Source organism: Nyctibius grandis (assembly GCF_013368605.1).
Source record: "Nyctibius grandis isolate bNycGra1 chromosome 34 unlocalized genomic scaffold, bNycGra1.pri SUPER_34_unloc_3, whole genome shotgun sequence".
Classification (NCBI taxonomy): Eukaryota; Metazoa; Chordata; class Aves; order Nyctibiiformes; family Nyctibiidae; genus Nyctibius; species Nyctibius grandis.
Genome location: NW_027167470.1, coordinates 339,349 through 363,666, shown reverse-complemented (window position 1 = coordinate 363,666; position 24,318 = coordinate 339,349). Strand labels below are relative to the sequence as shown.

Here is a 24,318-nt window from a genome sequence, read left to right as displayed (position 1 = left end):
TCAGGTTTGCGGCCTCTCATTTCCTGAGGTCATGTACAAAGCACCTTGTCTTTTTGTAAAACAGCATTGAGATAAATGGAGATCTGTATTATGATACAAGTAAACTACGTGATTAAGGCAACTTTAAAATCTGAGGAGTGTGGATCCTATTTCTGGGATCTTCCCTGTGTAGACTACGTTGATGCCATGTTAAGCCTGACTCTGATGCCTACGCCCAAGAGGAGCTAATGGTCTTTATTTTTCTCCTGCTTGAATAACTGAGAAAAGCTTGTGGTCTAAGCAACGAAACGCAGCTGCAAGAGAAGGCATTTATCTTGTAGGGCAGTGTATCCTACACCAAAGTCTGCTCTTGGTCTTTTTCTGAGGAGGAGACAGTGAGATTGTTTCTTGAGCTGGATTCTGTCAGTTGGGTCCCATGGGCCAGCTGAGGACCCTCCTCTTGTTGGGAGAGGGTAGTGGTGCGCTGAGTGAAGGGCAGTAGTGCTCAGTGAGAGAGAAAATGCACACGTGGTGCTCTTGAGCTTGAGTAGTCTCTGAAACTCGCTGATGTTGAAGGTCACTGAAGCCAAGTAATGGATGGAAGATAAATTTGACGCTGTTTTGGCATGTTAAGACAAGGGTGGCTATTTTAGGATATTTGTGATATATAAAAATACTGACAAACGGCTCTTCTTAATTTGATGCTGACATAGTTTTATACTTATTTTTTTCTTAAATCTGGTCAGTTCTATTGCTGTCATAAAACATCCTGCTAACATTATGCGCCTTAAAGCCTGATCATGGCTAAGAATTTGGAAAGCTTAGGACACCTACTAGTGGTCAGTGCTGGATGAGGTTGGTTGTTAGGTCTTTCTTTTCTGAACTGTTAGATTTCCTAGTAGGACATAATTTTTCTTGAGGTGAAGGTGGAAGGTAGACTCGTGATTTGGCTGGAATGGTCTTGGCCGTTGCTGTCCGTAAGCGGGTATTGTCGATGTCCATCTCAGTCCCCTGGCAATCACCTCTGACTACAGAGGGTGGGAGAAACTTGCTTACCTTTTTTTTTTTTTTAATTTTATTTTTATGTAGTGGTTTGTTTTCAGCTTTACCTTGTTAGTCAGTAGTCTCTGCCTCAGGATTAGCAAGCAATTCTATCCGTTAGCTTTACGAACCCCTCCAGTTGGTATTAGTTAGGGAGTCCAGCCCTGTGGTTATATAGGACAGCAATGATAAAGCAAACTTTCTGAGTGCTTCCTACGGGTCTCCTTTTCAAAGCCCTTTCAATGACATGTGGAATTCAGGAAGGCCCCAGGGAGGACATCTGCTGCTTCCCCCATTGCTCTTGGTATCTGTTTAACTCCTTAAGCACCGAGATTGGGTCAGCTTTCCTCACTAGTGTCTCTGGCTAGCCATTGCCTACAGACAGTCCTTCATCTGCAAAGCTTTCTGCTTTCCAGAGAAACAGTGCTCCTCTGTCTCCTTCCTCTGACATGGTCACAGCTGTTGGGATTCTTTTCCCCTCTTGAATTCAGTAGCTCATCAGATAAGCCATGTAAGACTCTGCACAGCTATATGAATTGACAGGAGGAGTGCAATCACTTATGTCACTCCTGTGAAGCTGTAATTTGAATAAAGTGTAACTGAAATAGTTTTTTGGTTTTTAAAAATTTCATACCCTGCTGCCCTGTCATTTCAGAAATCCCAATATTTTGAGCGTGGCCTCTGTGTACTGAAAAACAAAAATAGATGCAAGAATTCTTTATTCTTGCCTTTTTCCAGAGTTCTCTACTGCTTTATTAATCTGTTGTGATAAATTTGATACACTTTTCATTCCCCTCAGGAAACAAATTTATGGTCGGAGTCTATTTCCCACTCTCTGATGAATGCCGAGATACCATTAGGTGAAAACTTGCTTGGTCCGTACGCATTTGTCCGGGTGTTTAGTGCAAGTCCCTCGAAGGGCTAGTGAGATGTAAATGGCAACCCATTTTGTGTCCTAACAGATCATGCCCATGGGCACCAAAAATTGTCGTGCTGTTCGGAGCATGTTCTCACAAAGGTTCTTCCCTACTCTGGAGAAAACATGGCTAAGAATTGCCTGCTGAGAAACACGGGAGCTGCTTGGGGAAACTGCTCCCAGATGCTCTCCTTCCTGGGAGCAGCAGCAGTCACTGGGCTGTATGAACTGTGGCAGCAGCAGCTTGCTCTTACCGTTGCCCCGTGCAATGCGTGCTGCATCCAGCGTGATACAGGTGTATTGCAGGGCTCGCTGGGGAGAATGGCGCCTGCCACTGCCAGAGCAGCGTGGCACTTGGGAAAGAAGGCTGGCAGGAACAGCAGTGTGCTGGGTTAGCAACCCTGTCCTGTGGGGTTAAGCACTGAGAAGGGCCCTCATCTGGGTCATGTGCTGGCTCTGCCTTAGAAGGCTCTGAGTCGTCATCCTTCTCTTCACGAGCTGATTTCTTTCGGTGTTTTCTCCTGGTTATAGGGGCAGCATAATACCAACAGCTATTGCTGTTCCCACTCCTTTGGGATGCCGAGAAACAAAATAACAAAATAAAATGAATTCTAAAAACAGCCAAACCCTGTTGTGTTGACTTATCCAGATTCTTGGATTCTGTGTCTACCATCATATGTGGATACACCAGTGATAAGACTTTAAAAGGGGTAAAAGCAGAATAAGTTTGCTGCTGAAACTTAGAGCTGTTTCTATCAAACAAAATAACTTCGCTACTTGGTTTATAGTTTTCAGTGTAAATTCAGAATTATGCCAATAATTGCTTTAGCTTTATAAATTAAAAATAGATCTGAAAAATAAATCTGAATGCATGTTGAATATGTTCCTTTGTATTTTAGGAGAACCCGCAAGTTGTCAGGGTGAAGGTTACAGCTGTCATTGGCCTGGCCAAGAAGGATAGCTTAGGAGCCAGGTAAGAATATATGTTGTCATCTTCGTTTAGCCCGTGCCCAGGGCTCAACAATAACAGTTTTTCTCTCACCCACTGTCCCTTTCCCAGCTGAGGAAGGAAATTGGGAAAAAGAGGGAGACTTGTGGGTTAAAATTAAGCAGATTTAATAAAATAAAGAAACCAATATAAATGCTAACACAAAGCACACACAAGTGTACTTAGCTACAAGTTACGGCAGGTTGTCCAGGAATAGCAATTGTCAGCAATGAGGGGAAAAAAGGGAGGCCAGAAGAGAGCAGAGCAAAAGCAGCCCCACCTCTCCCCCCAAGCCCTCCCTTTTGTAGTGACCTTGACTGTCAGTGATGTAGAACACAGCTGTGGGCCAGCCTGGGTCAGCTGCCCTGTGTTTGACTGCTGATGGCCCTGATCACCATGGCTGGCCACACACTGAGACAAAATCCCAGTGAAACCAGGACAGAACTGGAGACAGAGAACAGTGCCCATTTTACTAGAATAAGTAAACTTAGCAAAATAATTACCTTTTGTTGCTTTATTCCCTGTTATCATTAGGTTGTATGCTCAGTTGCACGAAGATCTAGGTTTGCAGAGGCAGATGAAGTCTCTGTTAATTTAGGGCTGTTAATGACTATAAGGATGTCTATAATTAAGCAGCTCTCATAGTTCAGTAGGGATACAGTGGTAAGAGGACTAGGTCCTCGGTACGTGTTTGTGTTAGACCTGTAAAGGTGAATCTGGTTCCTGGGGAAGGTATGTTTTATTAAATTGGGTCCTCTTAAGCTCTCTTCCATTGAGGTTGTGTAGGCAGAATCTTTCTCTGGACACTGACAGGTCTCTTACCTGCTGCTTTTCAAGTATTCCTGAGGACTTCAGGCCTTACCACACTCAAGCTGTACTTCTCTGCTTTTATGATGTCCTAAAATAAGTGAACTGAAACAGATACTTCAAACTGAGTTGTGGAGTAAATCTTAACTGTGCTCTCTATAATGCCACTCTTTGTTATGTCTCCACATGACTTTGCCTTGTTCTCTACCGAGTTCAAAGCCAAGACTATGGTATTAATAGCTCTGTTTGTACACGTTTAACGCATTCAATTCGTTGTGGATCGCTTCATTCATGTTAAATGTGATTCTAAATATGGATGGGTCTAAGTGTTTTCTTTTGAAAACCCTTGATGGAGTCTAGCACGCAGGCTGGCCTCTTGTATTGACTTTGGTTCCGCTCACACTTCCTTTCTCTTTGTTGCAGGAGCTCTTGTGACAATCTTGGCTCCCAGCCATTGAGTGCTGCTGACTTTGGAAAGATCATGAAAAATGTCTTTCCAAATATGAAGGCCCGTCGTCCAGGCACAAGAGGCAAATCAAAATATCCTTTGGTAGAATGCTTCTCGGTAACTACTTCTGCACTTGCCTGAAGAACATCTGTCGTTATGGCTCAACTACCAGCTAAATGTAGAAGTGTTCTTAAATAAAAAATGCAGGCCCTTTCCCAACATTCTTTAAACATTATTAATTGTGGTAGTGTTAGGTTGCAAGATACAACTTCAGAAACAACTTTAAATTTATGTTCTGTCGCTTAGTTGTCAGAGCAGCGAGGAATCAAAGAAGCGTTATCATCTAGTGCAACGGTAGATGTTGGAATAAAGGAACTTGCCTTATATATATGCAGTAACTAATATTTCATTGATAGTGCAGCGCAGAATTATCAGAACATTTCTTGCTCTTAGGTTATACTTGTGCACACCAGTAATTTAGAAGTTAGTTGTAAAGCCAAAGATCCTTCTTAAGCTGTGCTACAGATATTGCATAAAACTGCCTCTCCTCAACTGTTAGTATTGCTTGAAAGAGAAGAGGGAACTGGGAAGTCATCCCAAAAGCTGACTTGAGACTTGGAAGGCACAGTGCGAGGCTTGCCCTGCTGTAGGGGAGAGATGGCTTCCTTCACAGCGTTGTGCAGACTTCCTGAGAGAGGAAGGACATTTCAGAGCAAGAGCTTCTAGGATGGGGAGCACTATCTCTCTCCCTTGACTGCAGAGTCTTGTTCTCTGTGTCCAAAGTTGGAATCTGCTTCCTTCCCTCCTTCCCTTTGTAGAGAAATAGTCCATGCCAGAGGTCATGCAAAAACATGACCCCATTTAATTGTAACTTAATACAAACCTTAAAGTACTTAAAAAACCTGATGTTGTCATAGTGCAATTAGGCATAATTGTTACAGGCAGAACTATACACAGTGAGGTCTGGGGACAGATGAGGTTATCAGTTAAGAGGCAGCCACTGTGAAGAACTTGGGGCAAATGCTGTGCAAAACAGTCTGCTTATACCACGGGTGGTTCTGCAGCTTCAGCGTAGGGGCAAGAAGCTCTGCTAGGAAAGAAATGCAATAACCAAGTCTAAAGGCTACAAGGATGTGAATTTTTCTCAAGCTTTTCTGAGACTGAGCTGCAGTTTGTCTAGTCTTTAGCACGCCGAGGTGTTCGTTTAAAAAACAAAAACTGTTAGTGATTTTCAAAGAAAGTAGTTTTTTTCATCAGCAAGAATTTTGTCTTTTCCAAGTTGATAATTACACCTTCCCATGAGAATCCCTCGAAGCCATCGTGCAGTACCGTAATACCTGCTGCCTCCGCCAGGGTCGGCTCTTGCTGCGTTCTGCCGAGCTGGGTGGGCTCAGCCACTGCAGTGAGCAAGGGAGGGAGAGCAGTAAAAGGCCAGAAGGCATCAAGGTGCTTGTAGGCTCTAATTAAAAACCACTCAAGAGAACTACCAGTAATGATCTGGATTCAGTGTATGCTGGCCTTTGCCAAGGTCTCACTTGAAGCATGCGCTTACAGAGAGAGTTAAATGCTAGCAAGCAGCCCAGAATTACTTGTCTTCCATAGAGGAAAAAAACCCTTCCATGTAGTAGTAAATGGAAAAGTTGTGTTTCAGTTGAATTGTTTCATGAAATACAATGTTGGGTTGTCTAGCAAGGGAGTCCAAGACTTAGTAGTGATGTTTTGGATAAAGCTGTAGAAGTTTTAAGGAAGAAATGCTATGTAATTGTAGCTTGACCCAGGGGATCTCTTTTCAGTTCTGTTTCCTAAGTTTCTAATTCAGGATGGTTAAAATGTGACCTTATCGCACTCTTACCTTAATAGTTAGCCTCCTTACATTTATTTTACTGTAATTATGCTCCAGTGCAAGCAGCTGCAAACTCTGTGGTCTAGGAGAGAGAAATACAGACATATTTACAGAACGCGAAAAGTTGGTGATCTGAAAAGGGTTTGTGTGTCGCAGAGAAGAGACACTGTATGTGAACTGCCAGAGTGATGCTGTGGAGAGGAAAAAGGCTGATGTGATTTTTATAGCTATAAAGAAGTGAGTAAGAGTAATGGAGGGAGCATTGTTTTGTGTACTGATTTGATGAGATCAATGGAAGAACAAATCTGGGTATTTGTGTCCATATTTTTACAGAAGAAGAATTATCATGGGTGGGGAGAGAGCCACAAAAATTGTGTGGAATCTTAGGAAGAAATGTCCTCATCAGTCACTTTGTCTTGTCATGGGGAACTTCCTCAGTTTGTGGGAGTCCCTTAGGAGAAGGAAATGTCAGGAAATAGAGCAAAAAGAAGGGGATGGGGGGAGAACCCGGATAAAGTAAAACCTGAATTTGGGAACACATTTTTTAATTGTGATTAACTTCTGGAAATGCGTTCTCCATGCCATTTTAGGCCTGGTTTAGGAAGGAAGTTTAGTCCAAATTTATGTTAATGATTTAAATATTGAGTAGCAAATTGAAACTACTTGGCATGGTTTAGTGGTCCTTCTGAGACCCTATGAAATGAAGTTCATCGTGCCCAGCATCGCTTGCTCTGCTGCGTAGGTGGATAAGCCCAACAACCTGCCCAAGAACACGGCCCTTTATAGGCTCTTGATTCTGGCTGGCTGTGAGACTATGTTAATGACAGTAATTCTTTGATGTGTTGTTGAGTTTGCTTGTAGAGCTTATGAGGGGTATCAGAGGAATTGCTGCCCTTCCCTCCTATCCCCAACTAACGAGCAGAGGAAGATTTGGGCCGTAATTCTGTAGAGGGGTTTTTGGAGCAGAATGGTCATGTAATGAGCCAGAAGTATGAGAGTATGGAGTGAAGGCCTAGCTGCGTGAGAAGATTCATGTAGCTAGTGTCAACAAGCCGACCTTCGAGAGATGAGGAAAAACAGCAGCTGAGCAAACAAGAATTGAGGGAGTAGCCGGTGGGAGCCGAACACAGAGGAGAAGAAACAAGAACTGATGGAGCCAATTAAGGAAGGACCAGTGGCAAAGCAGTGACCAATCAACACATCAAAGAAGAGTATGTTTAGTAATATTAACCAGTAGCAATGCACATGCTTACAGCCAGGGAAAGTACAAAATGTATAAAAGGGACGGCTTGTGCTTAATAAACGTCTTCACTTTGATTCACATTGGATTTTGTGGAGGCGTGTTCCTTCTCCTCAGATGGTGACCCTGATGAGACGCTGATCGACGGCAAGTTCGGGGAATAGCCCAGAAGGAGGTACACCGGCTGGAGTACAGCTCAGCAGGTCTGAAGACCGGGGCGAGACGGAGGACGACTCGCAAGAAAAGAAAAGAACGTTGCAACGGGACACTTAGTGAGGTGAGCAGCCGGGGGAAAAAGGAGATGGGCCAAAATATTTCTAAAGAAGAAAGCGCGATAGTAAGGCTTCTCCTACATATCCTCTCTAAGAGAGGAGTGAAATATGATGAGCATTTGCTCCGGAGACTGTTAGTTTGGTGTCGAGAGCATGGGTTCCCTTCGGACCCCCAGAGCACTTTTAAGGTGGACACTTGGGAAGATATTGGAAAGGGTTTATGGGACGCGATAAGCAGTGGGGAAAAGGAAGCAATAGAACTGGCAACTGCATGGAGGGCTGTTCTTACTGCTCTTCAAGAAATGAAAGCAGAGAGGGCTGTTGCAGCAGGGGCTTTTACGGCTCTGCGTCCAACAGAGGTTAACCCTGGGGCGAGAGGTCTTTGTGTTTTTGGTCAGCCGCCAATACCGGTTCTTTCAACCCCCTCCGCACCACCAGAAGAGCAGAAGAAAATTGAAATACCCCCTAAACCAACAGGGGAGCCCCCTAAACCGGAGGAAATGGAGGTTGATGAGCATCAGCCCGAGCCCACCCCCCCACCCTTCAAGCCTCCACGAGCCGCCAATCTCGCAAATCGCGCCGAATACGAATATCCCCCTCTGCCCCCGTCGTCTCCCCCATCGCCTGCCGGCGGTCCAGGGAAATTTAAGGATCCAGTGGCTTGGGTGGAAAAATTGTTAGCAAAATTACAAGACCTGGAAAGACAGATGACCTTAACTGAGAGACAACATAAGGAGGAGCAGAGGAGAGAAGAAGAAAGGGAACGCCTATGCGGGGGGGCCGGGGGGGTGCTGAGGCGGCTGGGACTAACCGCATGAGAAACATGGATGGGAATGTTGGTATGCACTCTGTCATGGGGGACGGGGGAGGAGACGATCCGCGATTACGGTGGCGAGGAGTTATACAGAATGTGCTAGTGGAGGGGGAGATTCTGCCCACAGCTTTCCCAGTTATTTTGGGAAATCAGAGAGAACCACCGCGCTGGGTAGGATTACAGTGGGAGATTGTTAAGGAGTCACGGAAAGCGGTACAACAAAATGGGTTGCATGCACCTTATACCCAAGCATTTATAAATAGTATCTTTATGTCTATGCTTTTAACACCTTTTGATTTTAAGCAATTGATGGCGATGATTTTAACCCCGATGCAGGAACTCTTGTGGCGGACGAGGTGGCATGACGCAGCACAGGCTGCAGTGGTGGAAAACCTGGGGAGGGGAGATAATGATCCACTTTTAGGGATAACATTTGACCAACTGGTGGGAGAAGGGCAGTTTAGTGGTCCACAACGACAGGCACGACTTAGACCAGAAGCCTTGGCACTTACTGCCACCTTAGCCTGAGAGGCTTTTAAAACCCTCCCAGAAGATGGGGAAGTAATTCCTGCCTATACAAAAATAAGGCAAGGTCCATCTGAGCCTTATATGACATTTTTAGAAAGATTGCGTGAAGCATTGGAAAGGGCATCGCTGACCGATGTAGCTCGAGAGGCGTTGCTAATGTCGTTGGCACTCGACAATGCTAATCCTACTTGTAAGCGCATTTTACAGACATTACCCAAAAATTCTAGCCTGGCAGAAATGATGGATGCGTGTGAGCACGTAGGAACAACGGAAGAAACAGCAGGATACATGGCGTCAGCCTTTGCGGCTGCGGTGAAACCTCTAGTATGATCAGGGAGAGGCGATCAGGGACCAAAATGTTACAGCTGTGGCAAACCGGGACACCTTAAGGCTCAATGCCGAGTAAAAAGTCATGAGTTTGCAGGGACCTGTAATCGCTGCCGGAAATACGGTCACCGTGCAGATGAATGCCGATCTAGATTCACTAAGCAGGGAACTCGGCTGGGAAATGGGGGAGCGAGCGCGAGGAGACCCAGCGCGATGACACAAAACAGGTCTTCCACCCGGGCTGCCTGGATGGCGTCGCCGCCGCCACGAGAGGGAGTGCTGGGGTGGACATTGCCACAGCAGTAGAGGTGACTCTGATAGACCCGCAAGTACAATGTATACCCACCGATATGAAAGAGACCTGGACAGGCTGGAGAGTTGGGCGGGGAGAAATTTAATGAAATATAACAAGGGCAAGTGTAGAGTCCTGCATCTGGGCAAGAACAACCCCATGTACCAGTACAAGTTGGGGACAGAGCTGTTGGAGAGCAGCGTAGGGGAAAGGGACCTGGGGGTCCTAGTGGACAACAGGATGACCATGAGCCAGCAGTGTGCCCTTGTGGCCAAGAAGGCCAATGGCATCCTGGGGTGTATTAGAAGGGGTGTGGTCAGCAGGTCGAGAGAGGTTCTCCTCCCCCTCTACTCTGCCCTGGTGAGGCCGCATCTGGAGTATTGTGTCCAGTTCTGGGCCCCTCAGTTCAAGAAGGACAGGGAACTGCTAGAGAGAGTCCAGCGCAGAGCCACGAAGATGATTAAGGGAGTGGAACATCTCCCTTATGAGGAGAGGCTGAGGGAGCTGGGTCTCTTTAGCTTAGAGAAGAGGAGACTGAGGGGTGACCTCATTAATGTTTATAAATATGTAAAGGGCAAGTGTCAAGAGGATGGAGCCAGGCTCTTCTCAGTGACATCCCTTGACAGGACAAGGGGCAATGGGTGCAAGCTGGAGCACAGGAGGTTCCACTTAAATTTGAGGAAAAACTTCTTTACTGTAAGGGTGACTGAACACTGGAACAGGCTGCCCAGAGAGGTTGTGGAGTCTCCTTCTCTGGAGACATTCAAAACCCGCCTGGACGCGTTCCTGTGTGATATGGTCTAGGCAATCCTGCCCCGGCAGGGGGATTGGACTAGATGATCTTTCGAGGTCCCTTCCAATCCCTAACATTCTGTGATTCTGTGATTCTGTGATTCTGTGAAAGGCCCACTGGGTCACGGGTTGAGTGCCTTACTTATCGGGCGATCCTCTACGACCCGAAAAGGTCTTTTCGTTTTACCCGGTATAATCGATGCCGATTTTACAGGGGTCATATCTATTATGGTATGGACCCCCCTGCCACCAATTCATATACCCAAAGGAGAAAAAGTTGGACAACTGGTCCCCTTTAAATCAGCTGTGCCCACAGCTGGGTATCGGATAAGAGGGGTTGGGGGTTTTGGATCAACAGGCCAGGCTGACGTTTATCTGGCAATGGATATCAGTAAGGCAAAACCAACAGAACGGGTAACACTAAAAGAACCTGGTGGGAAAACTTGCGTGGTCATTATGCTGATTGATACTGGAGCAGACGTTACAATAATCAGTCAAGCAGCGTGGCCTCATTCGTGGCCATTGGAGATACCCCCTACGCCCATTTTGGGGGTCGGGGGAATACAGACCACTAAAATCAGTACAAATGTGATTTGTTGCAAATTGCAGGATGGGAGTACCTGTACAGTAAGACCATATGTGATGCCTGTCCCCATTTGTTTACTGGGGAGAGATGCATTAAGTCAGTTAGGGGCACGTTTGGTAACTAACAGTGAGGGTTTTTAGAGGCGGCCATTGATGAAGGGCGACCAATCCTAAAACTAACCTGGAAAACAGAAACCCCAGTTTGGGTCGATCAATGGCCGCTGTCTGCAGAAAAAATCGCCCACCTTGAAAGCTTGGTACAGGAGCAGCTGGAAAAAGGTCATATTGAGCCCACAACAAGCCCATGGAACACCCCAATATTTACTATTCCGAAAAAAAGTGGCAAATGGCATTTGTTACATGACCTTCGAAAAATCAATGAGGTCATGGATGATATGGGAACCCTACAACCAGGGCTCCCATCCCCCAATATGATCCCTAAAGATAGGAACATTTTAATCATTGACTTAAAAGATTGTTTCTTCACCATCCCTTTGCACCCTGATGACTATCAGAAATTTGCTTTTTCGGTGCCATCAGTGAACAAAGCTGCACCTATGAAATGCTATCACTGGGTTGTGTTACCACAGGGAATGAAAAATTCACCGACAATGTGTCAAATGTATGTGGCCTGGGCACTTGCTCCTGTGTGAAGGAATTTTCCAAATTTGGTTATATACCATTATATGGATGACATTCTAATAGCAGGGAAACAATTGGATAAAAAACAACTGATTAATACACTGCAGACTGAACTAGCAAAAGGTGGATTGCAAATAGCCCCAGAAAAGGTACAGCAGGAGGAAAATTGGAAGTACCTTGGGTGGGAAATTACCAAAACAACTGTTAGACCCCAAAAACTAGAAATTCGTGTGAATATCAGTACTTTAAATGATGTACAAAAACTTTTGGGAGACCTCAATTGGGTGCGAACCCTGTGTGGTCTCACCAATGCTGAACTGGCACCTTTGATGCAATTGCTAAAGGGAGGTGGTGGCGCAGATGCCCCCCGCACATTGACACAGGAAGCTGAGCAGGCATTGAAACACCTGAGTACCAAAATAGCTATGGCATACACTCACCGCTGGGACCCAGATTACAGTACTGGAGTATTGGTTATCAATCACGATCGCCACCCCCTGGCATTAATTATGCAGTGGGTGACTGACAAGGATCCTCTGCATGTGCTGGAATGGATCTTTTTGCCAATGCAACCAAAACGTACCATCACTACGAAAGTAGAGGCCATAGCGCAACTTGTAATGAAAGGAAGGCAGAGGGTTGTGGAGATAGCAGGCGTCGAACCTGCTTTTTTGTTTATTCCACTGGTTGCAGAGTATCTACAATGGGCATTACAAAATTCCATACCATTACAAGTTGCGTTATTGGATTATAGGGGCGAGTTGAAGCTACATCTACCCCCTCACAAATACTTCTCTGTGCTGCAATTGGGTCAATGGGAAGAATTACCAAAAAGGTCAGAACGTCCGGTCAGTGGTGTCACCGTTTTTACAGATGCTGGAGGCAAAGCTCAAAAAGCAGCACTAACATGGTTAGATAACGGGAAGTGGAATGATGTAATTTTATCTGACATTCAAGGGTCTACACAACAATTAGAATTGCGAGCTGTGGTGGAGGTCTTCCGGCGATGGAACACAGCACCTGTTAATGTGGTATGTGACTCTTTATATGTCGTAGGGATTGTCCAGAGGATGGAGCGTGCTCTGCTCAAAGAGATAGCTAATGAACAACTATACCAACTTTTTCATGAATTATGGCTTTTGCTGACAGAGCGACTGCATCCATATTTCATCACACATATCCGTAGTCACACAGGACTCCTGGAAGGCTTAGCTGAAGGCAATGCTCGGGCAGACAAACTTGTCGCACCTGCCTGGGCTGCGCCCTCAATTGACCGCTTCACTCAAGCACAACGATCCCATGCCTTTTTCCATCAATCTGCTAAGGTACTGCGGCGTCAGTTTGGGCTACGCAGTGCAGATGCACGTGGGATTGTCCAGTCCTGTCCAGACTGTCAACATCTTGGGGGTGGTTTAGCACCTGGTGTCAACCCCCGCGGTACTGGACCGTTGGAGATATGGCAAATGGATGTAACACACATCCCCGAATTTGGACGGCTGAAATATGTCCACGTGAGTGTTGACTGTTTCTCCCTTGCTACCTGGGCTACAGCACAAACAGGCGAATCCAGCAAACACGTTCAACGACACAGGCGTTCTGCTATTGCAGCCCTGGGCATTCCACAGACGATTAAAACGGACAATGGCCCAGGCTATGTGGCACGTGCCACACAGGACTTTTTCCAACTGTGGGGTATAACGCATGTAACAGGTGTCCCACATTCACCAACGGGACAAGCTATTGTGGAGCACATGAATCAAACTCTGAAACACCTTTTACAAAAACAAAAAGGGGGAGAGCCAGGGCTATCTCCTCCTGACAGGTTGTGTAAAGCGCTTTATATACTAAACTTTTTACGCTTGCCACAGGACTACTCTGTACCTCCAGCGGTAAAACGTGGTGCAGGGTTAAAGGGAGGTATGGAGGCTTTTCAGAAAGAACAGGAACAAGCCAAAGTGATGGTAAAAAATGGGGTGACTGGTGTGTGGGAAGGTCCAATGAAATTAATAACGTTGGGCTGAGGGTATGCATGTGTCGTTACAGATACAGCAGCCAAATGGGTACCAGCTAAGTGGGTGAAGCCGTGGCTACAAAAACAACCTGAACTACAGGAGCCAACTCAGGATCTGCCTCGGAACACTGACCTCTCGAGAGAGATCCAGTGCCTGACTGCGGGAAGTGTGAAAAAAGGTTTGCGTGGGAGGTATAGAAAAGGGAGCAAAAGGCGCAGTCATGATGAAGCAAGGGGTTGTTTTTTCTGTGTTAAGCCTGCTTTGGGTCCTGGACCTGACAAAAGGTCATCAACCGATAGTCCTTCCACCGACACCGTGGAAGGGGAGTCACAACGTTTGGGTGACTCTGATGCGGAGCTTGAACCAGACGCAGTTTTGTGCCTCCTTAGCTCAGCCTGAACAACCCTTTCATACATTTCTAGTGGGGGTCCCCTTAAACAGATCTGAAAGTAAGGAGATAGTGGCAGGGTTGAATGTGCTGAAACAGAGCCTCTGTGAGAATGCAATGAAATGTGGCGAACATTGGGATTTATGGGACGATAGCTTGCCTGTCAGTCCCTTAGAGCCCCAAGAACTTGACATCCTAGGAACTTTAGAGGCAGAATCCTGTGTGTTTTTCAATTACACAGAGGGATCAAACTTTTATCAGAACAACATAAAGAGATTACAAAATGTCACACCCAGTAATCCATTGTGGCAAAATGAATCTATCTGGTGTGCAAACGTAGGGCGCGGTCGAACAGAGCCAGCACCGGATTTGGCCATGCCTAGAAAATTACCAGAAGGTTTATTCCTAATTTGTGGAGATAGGGCTTGGCCAGGGCTGCCCAGTAAAAAACTGGGAGGGCCGTGTACCATAGGTAAATTAAGCTTACTAATGCCTACACGAAAGGTCATATTAAACCACACTAACCTACACAAGATTAAAAGAAGTGTCACTGCCTTAGGGAAAGAATGTAAAGATGAGGTAGAACTATGGTCTAGGACCAAAGTAGTTCTTTCTTCTATTTTTGCACCGGGTGTGGCTGCTGCACAAGGACTAACACAATTGAGAAATTTAGCTTGCTGGGTTGCAAAAAGAGCTGATCAAACTTCTAGAATTTTAGGAACATTAGCCAATGATGTAGATAGTATCCGACATGCTACCTTACAAAATAGAGCTGCTATAGATTTTTTATTATTAGTGCATGGTCACGGATGTCAGGAGTTTGATGGGATGTGTTGCATGGATCTGAATGATCATTCCAGGTCAATTCATAAGCAGATCAAAGAGCTCATGGATGCCACACAGAAAATACGGGAACAGCATGGGTTCCTGGATGACTGGTTGGGTAATTTGGGAATTGGAGGGTGGCTGGTCGGATTGATTAAAATGCTATTGATGGGATTGTTTGTGATTTGTATTATCATCCTTGTATTACCGTGTTTATTCTCCTGCTTGCAAAGGGCCCTGCAGCGGACAATAAACACGGCCTTTCTGGCTCAAGAAAAGAAAGGGGGAATTGTAGAGGGGTTTTTGGAGCAGAATGGTCATGTAATGAGCCAGAAGTATGAGAGTATGGAGTGAAGGCCTAGCTGCGTGAGAAGATTCATGTAGCTAGTGTCAACAAGCCGACCTTCGAGAGATGAGGAAAAACAGCAGCTGAGCAAACAAGAATTGAGGGAGTAGCCGGTGGGAGCCGAACACGGAGGAGAAGAAACAAGAACTGATGGAGCCAACTAAGGAAGGACCAGTGGCAGCGCAGTGACCAATCAACACATCAAAGAAGAGTATGTTTAGTAATATTAACGAATAGCAATGCACATGCTTACAGCCAGGGAAAGTACAAAATGTATAAAAGGGACGGCTTGTGTTTAATAAACGTCTTCACTTTGATTCACATTGGATTATGTGGAGGCGTGTTCCTTCTCCTCAGTCAGGGCTGTGAAGTGGGGTGATCCCCTTCTGGATCATGTTCTTTCTGCTCCCAGCTCTCTTTTCTTTATTGCAGCTTGGAACTGATGGGTGGCAGGGGCAGGGTTTGCTGCCTGTGTATGCTCCTTTTTTTACCTGTTGTTGCTTGGCTTCGTTGGTTCTGCTTGCCATGAGCTAGAAGGAATGCTGGGTATACGTACAGCTCTTCCACTCCTGTAGCTTCTCCTTGTAGTTCCTTCAAGAGAACATGGTTTCCTTCAAGGAAAAGGGCAGTTATTTCCAATGCATGCCTCAGGGGCTTGGACAGTCATTTCAGGAGAGGTTCTTTGTAGAATGGCAAATAAAATATTTGCATTGGACTTTATCGCAAGGAGCTACAGTGTCTGTGCATTAACTGAGGAAAAAGCAAACTTTTACCCTCAAAGAAAAATGTGTTGAATTTTTTTCTCACAAACGTTACTTGCCTTTGGTGTTCGGCCCACATAGCTGACTTGTTTTCCAGGAACTGCAATATATTTGGGCATTTCACTGCTCTGTGAAGATGGAATTGTGAAAGGGGAAACATTGCAGTGTTGAAGCTCTCATGGTGCATGCAGACTGTTGCTGAGAGGGTGGGCTCCCAGAGCACAGTTGCCAAGCGTGTACTGGGTATCTAAAACCAAATGCTTGCCCTAAAATGGTGTTGATTTAATTTATAAGAGTTTATTTTAAAATAAACTGCGAAATCTACAAAATGTGAATGATGTTAAAGCATTTTTAGGGGGGCAGTTCAACAGGGTTAGTTGGTCACTGCGAGAGCACGCTAATCCTCTTGACTGTTAATAAACAAAAGATGATAAATGTGATGTGATTTTGTAAGTGAGATCAGTACCAGCTGCACAGATGAGACTGACTCCCTGTTCTTCTCCCTGGAAGCACCACTTGCTTGCTTGTGATCAGCAAAGGCATTGTCTCCAGAAAAAATGTTCTCTCATTCTCATTCCCATAGTTTTTTCACCTTTTCCTTCTTTTTTTTTTAATTTATTTTTTTTTTCCCTGGACATTTCTCTTCTTGCCCTTCTTTCACCACATCCCTTGTCACACCCAGGTTGTGATCCATTCTGATATCATATGCATTGTGTTTAATGCCTTGGCCATTAGATAATACCATCTTCTCAGAGCTGCTCCTCTGTGACACAGACCCACAGCTTTCTGGAACGATTTTTCATTTTCAAAGCTGCCTTAGACATTGACAACAAAACAGAACCCCAGCAGATGATTTAAGTTTAAAGGTTCATCTGAAACTTACCCGCTGCCCTCTCCTGTCAGATACATGAAATGCATTGTTTTTGGATTTTGCTGACACAAAAGCTGCAATTTGGGATTCTAGAAACAAGATACCAGTCCATGGTGTTTTAGCAGCTAATGCCCAACCTGTCTGACAGATAGAGGTTTTGCCACAAACGTGGAAATAAACTGAAACACTGAATAATTTGAGCATGAAGTGGATGGGAGCACCTTGTGGAGGAGGTGTTCCCAGAACGGTTGCGGAGGTGCCTGCCACGTGTTCTGTGTGGTTAGATACAGAAGTGGCACTACAGCAGACAGGCTGTGCATGGTTATAATTCATTCTTCTGCTTTTGCATTCAGGAATAAAAGGGATCCCCCCAGCGCTCAGCTTCTATACCTACTGCTGAAAGCAATTCCTTTCAACGGCAAGTGAAAACTCTGCCATCTCCTGTTGATGCCCAGCAGCAGCTGCAGCGTAAGATCCAGAAGCAGCAGCAAGAACAGAAACTGCCGTCTCCTTTGCCAGGAGAGTCTCCAGCAAAGAAACCAGAAGGCACCGCAACCCAGGGTGTGACCAGTATGTCTAATGGAAGTCCTGCAGTTCTGTCTCCTCCTGTTGGCATTGTCGTGGCAGCTGTCCCCAGCCCAATCCCCGTAATGTTCTCCAGCCGTTCTCTAGAGAAACCGCCTTATGCAAGGATGGTAAATTGCCAGTAACTGAGCAGTGGTGTCAGTGGGACAGAAAAACCGTTTATGTTCAAAGGCTTCGGTCCCTTGACACTTTTCTGTCCCAATGACTCTGTTATGCCGTGAGTTACGGGATCGATACAGAGGCAGCAGAATTCTGACCCCATAACATAGGCCGAGTTAGTCTTTGAAGTCGTCGACAGTGGAATGTCAGCTAGGGATAATTAAGGTTATATGTGGGAATAATTGCCCTTGAGATGAAGTTTAACCACGTGACAGAGCTGACACCAGTTGTGTGGGTCGCTGAGTCCCTAATAGGGAATGTGAATTGGCTTTCATTGGTGCAGCACATTTAGTGACAGCAGTGATTTTATTTTTGCATGAGTGTCTGTAGCATGGAACACCTTTGTCTTTCAGCCATGCAAAACTGGGCGAGGGGGAAAGGTTATTTGTTTTTAAGATGTTAGCTGAGTTGTGGATTTCAATAGGTAAGCCATTTTTTCTGCCTGGTAGGGGGTTTGTCTGGCTTTTGAAACCTTAACAATGAGCAGTGCTTTGAACGCATCCTCTCCTCTTTAACCTTTGTGTGTCTGCCTTTGTTCCATGTGGTGAAGGGTTGTATGGGAATGACCCTTTCATTAGCAGAAAAGCAGAGTAGTGTGTAGACCAGTGCCTCATGCCTTAAAAATTGAGGCCACATATATCTGTCTACCAATCGTTAGGCAAGACAAATAGAAATTGTCTTGTCTGTAGTTAAATAGCTTGTTTTGTTCCAAACTGACCTTCAGTAGCTTTGGTGTGTTGAGCTGTGTTGTCCTTCACCTTTTAGACGCTTGGGGATGAGGTGATCTGTGGGCTTTGAGAACTTCCTTGCTTTTTGTCACCACCCCTTTTCTTTCTCTCTTTCTCCAGGTGCCAAGGACCAGGCAGTTGGTGACGTCTCCAAGTCCTGTGGCATGGTCCGATAGCAAGGTCCTGCCACTCGATGTTCAGGTGGTCACTCAGCACATGCAATCGGTCAAGCAGTCAGCAAAGACTCCCCAGAAGGTTCCCGCCAGCCCAGCTGGTGACCGCTCTGCCCGGCATCGCTACGTGCAGATCTTGGTGAAGCCAGCAGATACCAGTGCTCTCACCGTCCGCTCTCCCACGCCGGTGCTCTTTACCAGTAGCCCAGTCAAGACTGTTGTGCCGGCTCCGCATGTGAATTCCTTAAACGTGGTAGAAATGACAGCAGTATGTCTTGCCCCAAGCAGCAGTGGTGTGCCCGTCAACCAGGCGCCTTCCATTGGCAGTAGTGCAGGAGCAGCAGCAGAAGGGAGGACTGGTCCACAGATGAAGAATGGATCTGTTGTTTCACTGCAGTCTCCAGGATCCAGGCCTAGCACTGCTGTAGCTGCGCCTGCGGTCCAGATCAAAATGGAACCAGAAGCATTGCTGGATGAGAACTCAGTACAGGGCCAAGAGAGCTCCGACATGTCTAAATCCATAAAGGTGACCCCTGCCCTGCCTCCTGCTCAACTAATTAATTTTGAGGTTGCAGCCTTGAAGGATTCGGCTGATGAGGTCATAGAGGCAAAAACAGTTAAGGGCTGTGATCAGGGAGCTGAAGAAGCAGGGACCAAATAGAAAACACAGTCTAATGAGATCACACTAGTTTCTTCAGCAGGCAATAATCAAAGCACTCTGAAGCCCTCAGTTGCCAGTCAAAACTTGTCCAGCACCAGCATCGGTTCCCCTCCTCCTGGTGAGTCTACGATTGAAGTCAAAACGTGCACTAAAAGTCCAAGAAAGCGACAACCTTCTACACGTCGGGATTCCCAGGTACCACCTGTAAAGAAACCACTGGTGGAGCAGCTTCCAGCTGGTAGTGCTGGGGAGGGTCAAAAAGCAAACGGTGTTAAGAAGTCTCCGAAGGTTGGATCGTTGGCTAACAGTGACAATACAGCAACACGTGCTCAAGTTCCCAGCATGGTACCTGTACCTTCTGCAGCTGCAGCAAACTTAGCAACAGAGCTTTCTTTGAGCACCAATTTAAATACCAGTGATTCTACCTCAGGGCAGCAGCTTGCATCAGCATCATCTCCAGATATAAAAGAACTGGAAGGAAACACGTTTGTCATAGAAAATGATGGCAGCTTTAACCCAAATACATGGCACCATGGCACCAACACCTCCGACTTTGTGAGTTGTGAACAGCAGCCAGCTATCGGTGTTAGGACTGTTGCAGGGCACTCTGGCTCTGGTGACTCACGGGAATCGGCACGGGAGCCAGCGCCCTGCGAAGGCACGCAGCAGGATGCGTACAGCCAGCAGTTACAGACCAGCCCCAGGACTCCTCCTGGGGTCAGATACAAGCACAGTCTTCAGGTCGGTTACCTCTGCAGCCTGAGCTGAAGGAGTTTGAACATACAGTCCCTCAGTGGAGGAGCTGGTGCTCGTGGAGGAGCAAATGTCCAGGAATAATTCTCACCCTTAGGGTGGCTGTCTAGGAATGGCACTTTGGAGTCAGACTGCAGCTCAAGGAGCTCCCGTGTCATCTCATCCAAGCAGCGCACACTTCTACATTCGATCCATAACAGCAGCACTCCAATTCACACTCCCACCCCACCCCGACTCCAACACCCACCTCTGAAATGATCGCTGGATCTCAGAACGTGTCCCCAGAGAGCCCTTGTTCGAGGCTGGCTCAGACAGCTCCCGTAGGCGGCGCTCTAGGAAGCAGCCGGCATGCGCCCATTGGCCACCGCGTTCGAACTGCAGCAGCAGTGTCCCTCCAAGTCCTGTGGAATGCCGAAACCCGTTTGCATTTACTCCCATCAGCTCCAGTGTGGCTTACCACGATGCCAGCGTGATATGGAGTAGCCCCGTGAAGCCAGTGCAGCGGCCTATGGCTACCCATCCTGACAAAGCCAAGCTGGAGTGGGGCAATAACAGCACAGTGGGGGCAGCAATTCACCGGTTGCAAACCACGGCATCCCTAGGAGCTGTCAGGAGCTGGTGGAAGACCGCGTCAGGAAGCGTGAGCCCCGCTGTCCGTCGCCAGCGTGATCTCAGTGGAAGCACTGTTTACCCTGTCTCAAATGTACCGCGCTCTAACCTGACACCTTTTGGAGGTCCAGTGGCTCCTGAAGTTCACGATGTACTTGCCAATGTCCCTGCAGACACCAGTGCCAATAACACAATGCAAAGCAGCTAGTCAGTCCCGTTGACTGGGATGATGCAGGCGACCTTCCCGCCTCTTCAGAAACAAACACACACTAAAAAAATAGCCAACGTGTTGTTAAACAAACTTGATTGTGATGGTGATGATGCAGTGAGAGGTTTGGGAATGAACAACACTGTCAGGTACTGAATTAAGCTCGTCAGCAGGTGCCTGGCCCTTGGCCCTGGACAGCAACCCCAAGTAAATCAAATGCAGTCAGTCTCACACGGGACCACCCTCTAAATCACACAGTATGTGGATGGAATCACAGGACGTTGAACTGGGGGAGAGGAGGAAAAAGGGGGGGTGACAAGGAGGGGGGGTGACAACAGGAGGTCCCGACGCGCCCCTCCCCCCTCCAGCGTGCCCTCTGCTCCGTTGTCTTCCTCCTTTTCAGGGGGCTCCTCATGCTCTTCGCCCTCTTCACCTTCCTGTGCCTCCCTGAAACCAGGGGGCCCCTTTCACCCAGGGCTGCCCCTCCCCCCCCACCCCTTACTCCCCCTCCCCCACCCCAGAAAATACAGCACTGAACTCCAGCTCCTGGCAGGGGGGTGGGGGTTCAAGGGGGGGAGGGGTTGGGGTGCCCCTACCCCGATTTAGGGCCCCCTCTCTCCACATTGAAAGGCTCAGGGTGGGAAGGAGGGGCCAGGGACCCTCTTAGACACCTAATGTTGGGGTCCCCCCCTTAATTTTGGGGTCCCCCCTTAAACATCCCAGGAGGGCATGTCTGACTTTTGGGGACCCCTCCCCCCCCTAATGTAGGCCCCTCCCCCCAGCCTGAAAGAGAGGTGGGGGAGGGACCACCCCTAATTTTGAGGTGGCCGGGGGGGAGGTACAGTTTTGGGGGGGCCCACCCCAATTTGGGGTCACACACCACCTCCCCGCACAGCCCCAAGGGGTTGGGGGGGGGGTCTTAAGGGTTTTGGGGCCCTTCCTGAGGGGGTGGGGGAGGGGGCTTTGGGGTCCGTCCCCCTCCCAAGTGCATGTATATAAATGCTGAGTCCCCACAACAACCCAGTCCCCCCCCTCTTAAAATAGAGGCAACTGTTAACGCTCAAACACCATTTAATTAGGGGGGGGCGGGACGGGCCACAAATTTGGGCGAACCCCAACACCAAGGGGGGGCACCCAGATATCAAGGGGGAGTCCCCTATATTGGGCAGGGGGGCAAGGGACCCCAATATCAAAGGAGGGGGTCCCCAAGACAGCAGCTGAGTGTCATGGCACCGGTGGCTCCGTCACCTGGCGGGGGGGTTAGGGGGGACCGCCATAATCTTGGGGGGGAGGGGGACAAAATATTGGAAACATGAACCCCCCCCACTCTGTACCTGCAATATCGCAGCCAGTAGCGGGGGGCGGGGCCCTCGGGGGGGAACCTGTTAGGGGGGGACAACTGTTCAACTGCTCATTTTTTCAATTGTTCAACAGTTTAATTGTTCAGTTGTTCAACTGCTCATTCGTTCAAATGTTGAATTGTTGAATTGTTGAATTGTTAACCTGTTCAATTTGCGATTGCTTAACTGTTTAATTGCTCAGTCGTTCAATTGCTCAGTCGTTCAATATTTTAATTGTTCATTTGTTCAGCGTTCCAATTGTTCAATTGCTCAACTGTTTAATTGTTTAATTATTCAAACATTCACTTCATGAACGGTTCAATTGTTCAACTCTTTTATTGTTCAATTGTTCAATTATTCCATTTTTAATTATTCAATTGTTCGTTTTTTAATTGTTCAACTGTTTAAGTGCTCACTTGTTCAATTTTTCAATTGTTCAACAGTTTGTTCAATTGTTCAATTGTTCAACTTATAATTGTTTAATTGTTCCACTGTTTAATGGTTCCACTGTTTAAATATTTAATTGATTATTTGGTCAATTTTTCAACTGTTCAATTGTTCAAATGTTTAATTTTTAAATTGTGCAACTTTTTAACTGTTCAATTTTTCAATTGTCCAACAGACTAAATGTTTAACTGTTCAATTGTTTAATTGTTCAATTGTTCAACTGTTCACCAGTGCGCCCTGTAACACCAGCACTCCCAGTAACACCAGTGCACTCAGTAATTTTTCAACAGTTCACCTGTTCACCTATTTACCTGTTCATTTGATCAGTTGTTCAACTGTTTATTTTTTAATTGTTTAAATGTTCAATTGTTCAGCTGTTCAATTGTTCAGTTTTTCAATTATTCGTGTTTATTTTTTAGTTGTTCAACTGTCCAACTGTTCAATTGCTTTAATGTTTATTTGTTCAATTTTTCAACTGTTTAATTGTTTTAAATGTTCAATTGTTCAATTGTTCAATTGCTCTATTGTTCAACTGATTAACTGTTCACCTGTTCAACTGTTCACCTGTTCAATTGTTCAATTGTTCAACTGTTTAATTGTTCAATTGATCAGTTATTCCATTGTTGAAATGTTAAAATGCTTTAACGTTCATTTGTCCTATCTTTCAACTGTTTAATTGTTCAAACTTTCAGTTGTTCAGTTGCTTAATTGTTCAATTATTCAACTGTTCAATTGCTTTATTGTTCAGTTGTTCAATTGTTCAACTGAGCAATTGTTCAACTGTTCATTTGTTCAATGGTTCGACTGTTTCCTTGCTCTACTCTTTATTTCATCACCTGTTCACCTGTTCAGCTGTGGGACATGGTTGATGTTGGGCTGGGCAGTGCTGGGTTAAGGGCTGGACTCAATGCTCTTACAGGTCCTTTCCAAGTGAAACGCTTGCATGAGGGCTGGTCCCCCCATGGTCCATGGCAACTCCCAGGAGCACCCCCCCGGGATGGTGACTCCACCGCTGCCCTGGGCAGCCTGTTCCAAGGCTTGATAACCCTTTCCGTGAAGACATTGTTCCTGATCTCCAATCTAAACCTCCCCTGGCACAACTTGAGGCCGTTTCCTCTCGTCCTGTCGCTTGTTACCTGGGAAAAGACACTAACACCTGCCTCCCTACACCCTCCTTTCGGGCAGTTGTAGAGAGCAAGAAGGTCTCCCCTCAGGCTCCTTTTCTCCACACTAAACACCCCCAGGTCCCTCAGCCACTCCTCATCAGACTTGTGCTCTACACCCTTTGGAGGGGGGGAAGAAACAAGGAGTAAATTGGGGTCTGAAACCCCCCGTGCCGCAGGACCCCACCCCGGGATGTGTCCCCCCTCCCCATATTCCCCTCGCCACCTTGCGTCCCCTCCTCCGCCGGGCTCCCCATCGCCTCCTCGTGTTTCTCTGAAGCTTTTTGCTCCACGTTCAACTTCGGTTCTTCCCCTCGGGGGGGGTCCACGGGGCTCTGCACCCCCTGGGGGGGCACAGCGAACTACACGGGGCTCAGCCCTGGAAGGGGGAAGAGACAGTCAAGCCCCTGCTCAGTCCCTTCCCTTATCCTGCTGCTCTGGCTACGTGTCCCCCCCAAATCCCAGGGGTTCAGCCCAGGTTTGGTGTCCCCCCAGAGCTAATTTGGGTAGAGCCCCCCCCAGCTCTGCCCCCAAAACTTTACCTGGACTCTCTCCAGAAGCCCCTCGTGCCTTGGGGACAGTGGGACCTGAAAGGGGACCGTCCCCCAGGCTTCTGCAGGGAGAGGCCAGGTCCATCTCCTGGCCCCAGTCCGAGACAGGCTGGTGCCCTCCCACAGGGGAGAAGAGGCTGATGGGGGTACCAGCCCCCGCCTCATCTGGGGTGGGTGTCAGGGCAGTGGGGGACACACGTAGTTTGGGAACCGCAGCCTGCCCA

At 47.0% G+C, this 24,318-nt stretch overlaps 1 pseudogene; it reads left to right on the top strand.

Annotated features, from left to right (window-relative positions):
- Positions 1-20,445, top strand: part of LOC137677068 (DNA-binding protein RFX7-like) — a 37,689-nt pseudogene extending 17,244 nt beyond the window's left edge.
- Positions 20,446-24,318: the final 3,873 nt, after the last annotated feature.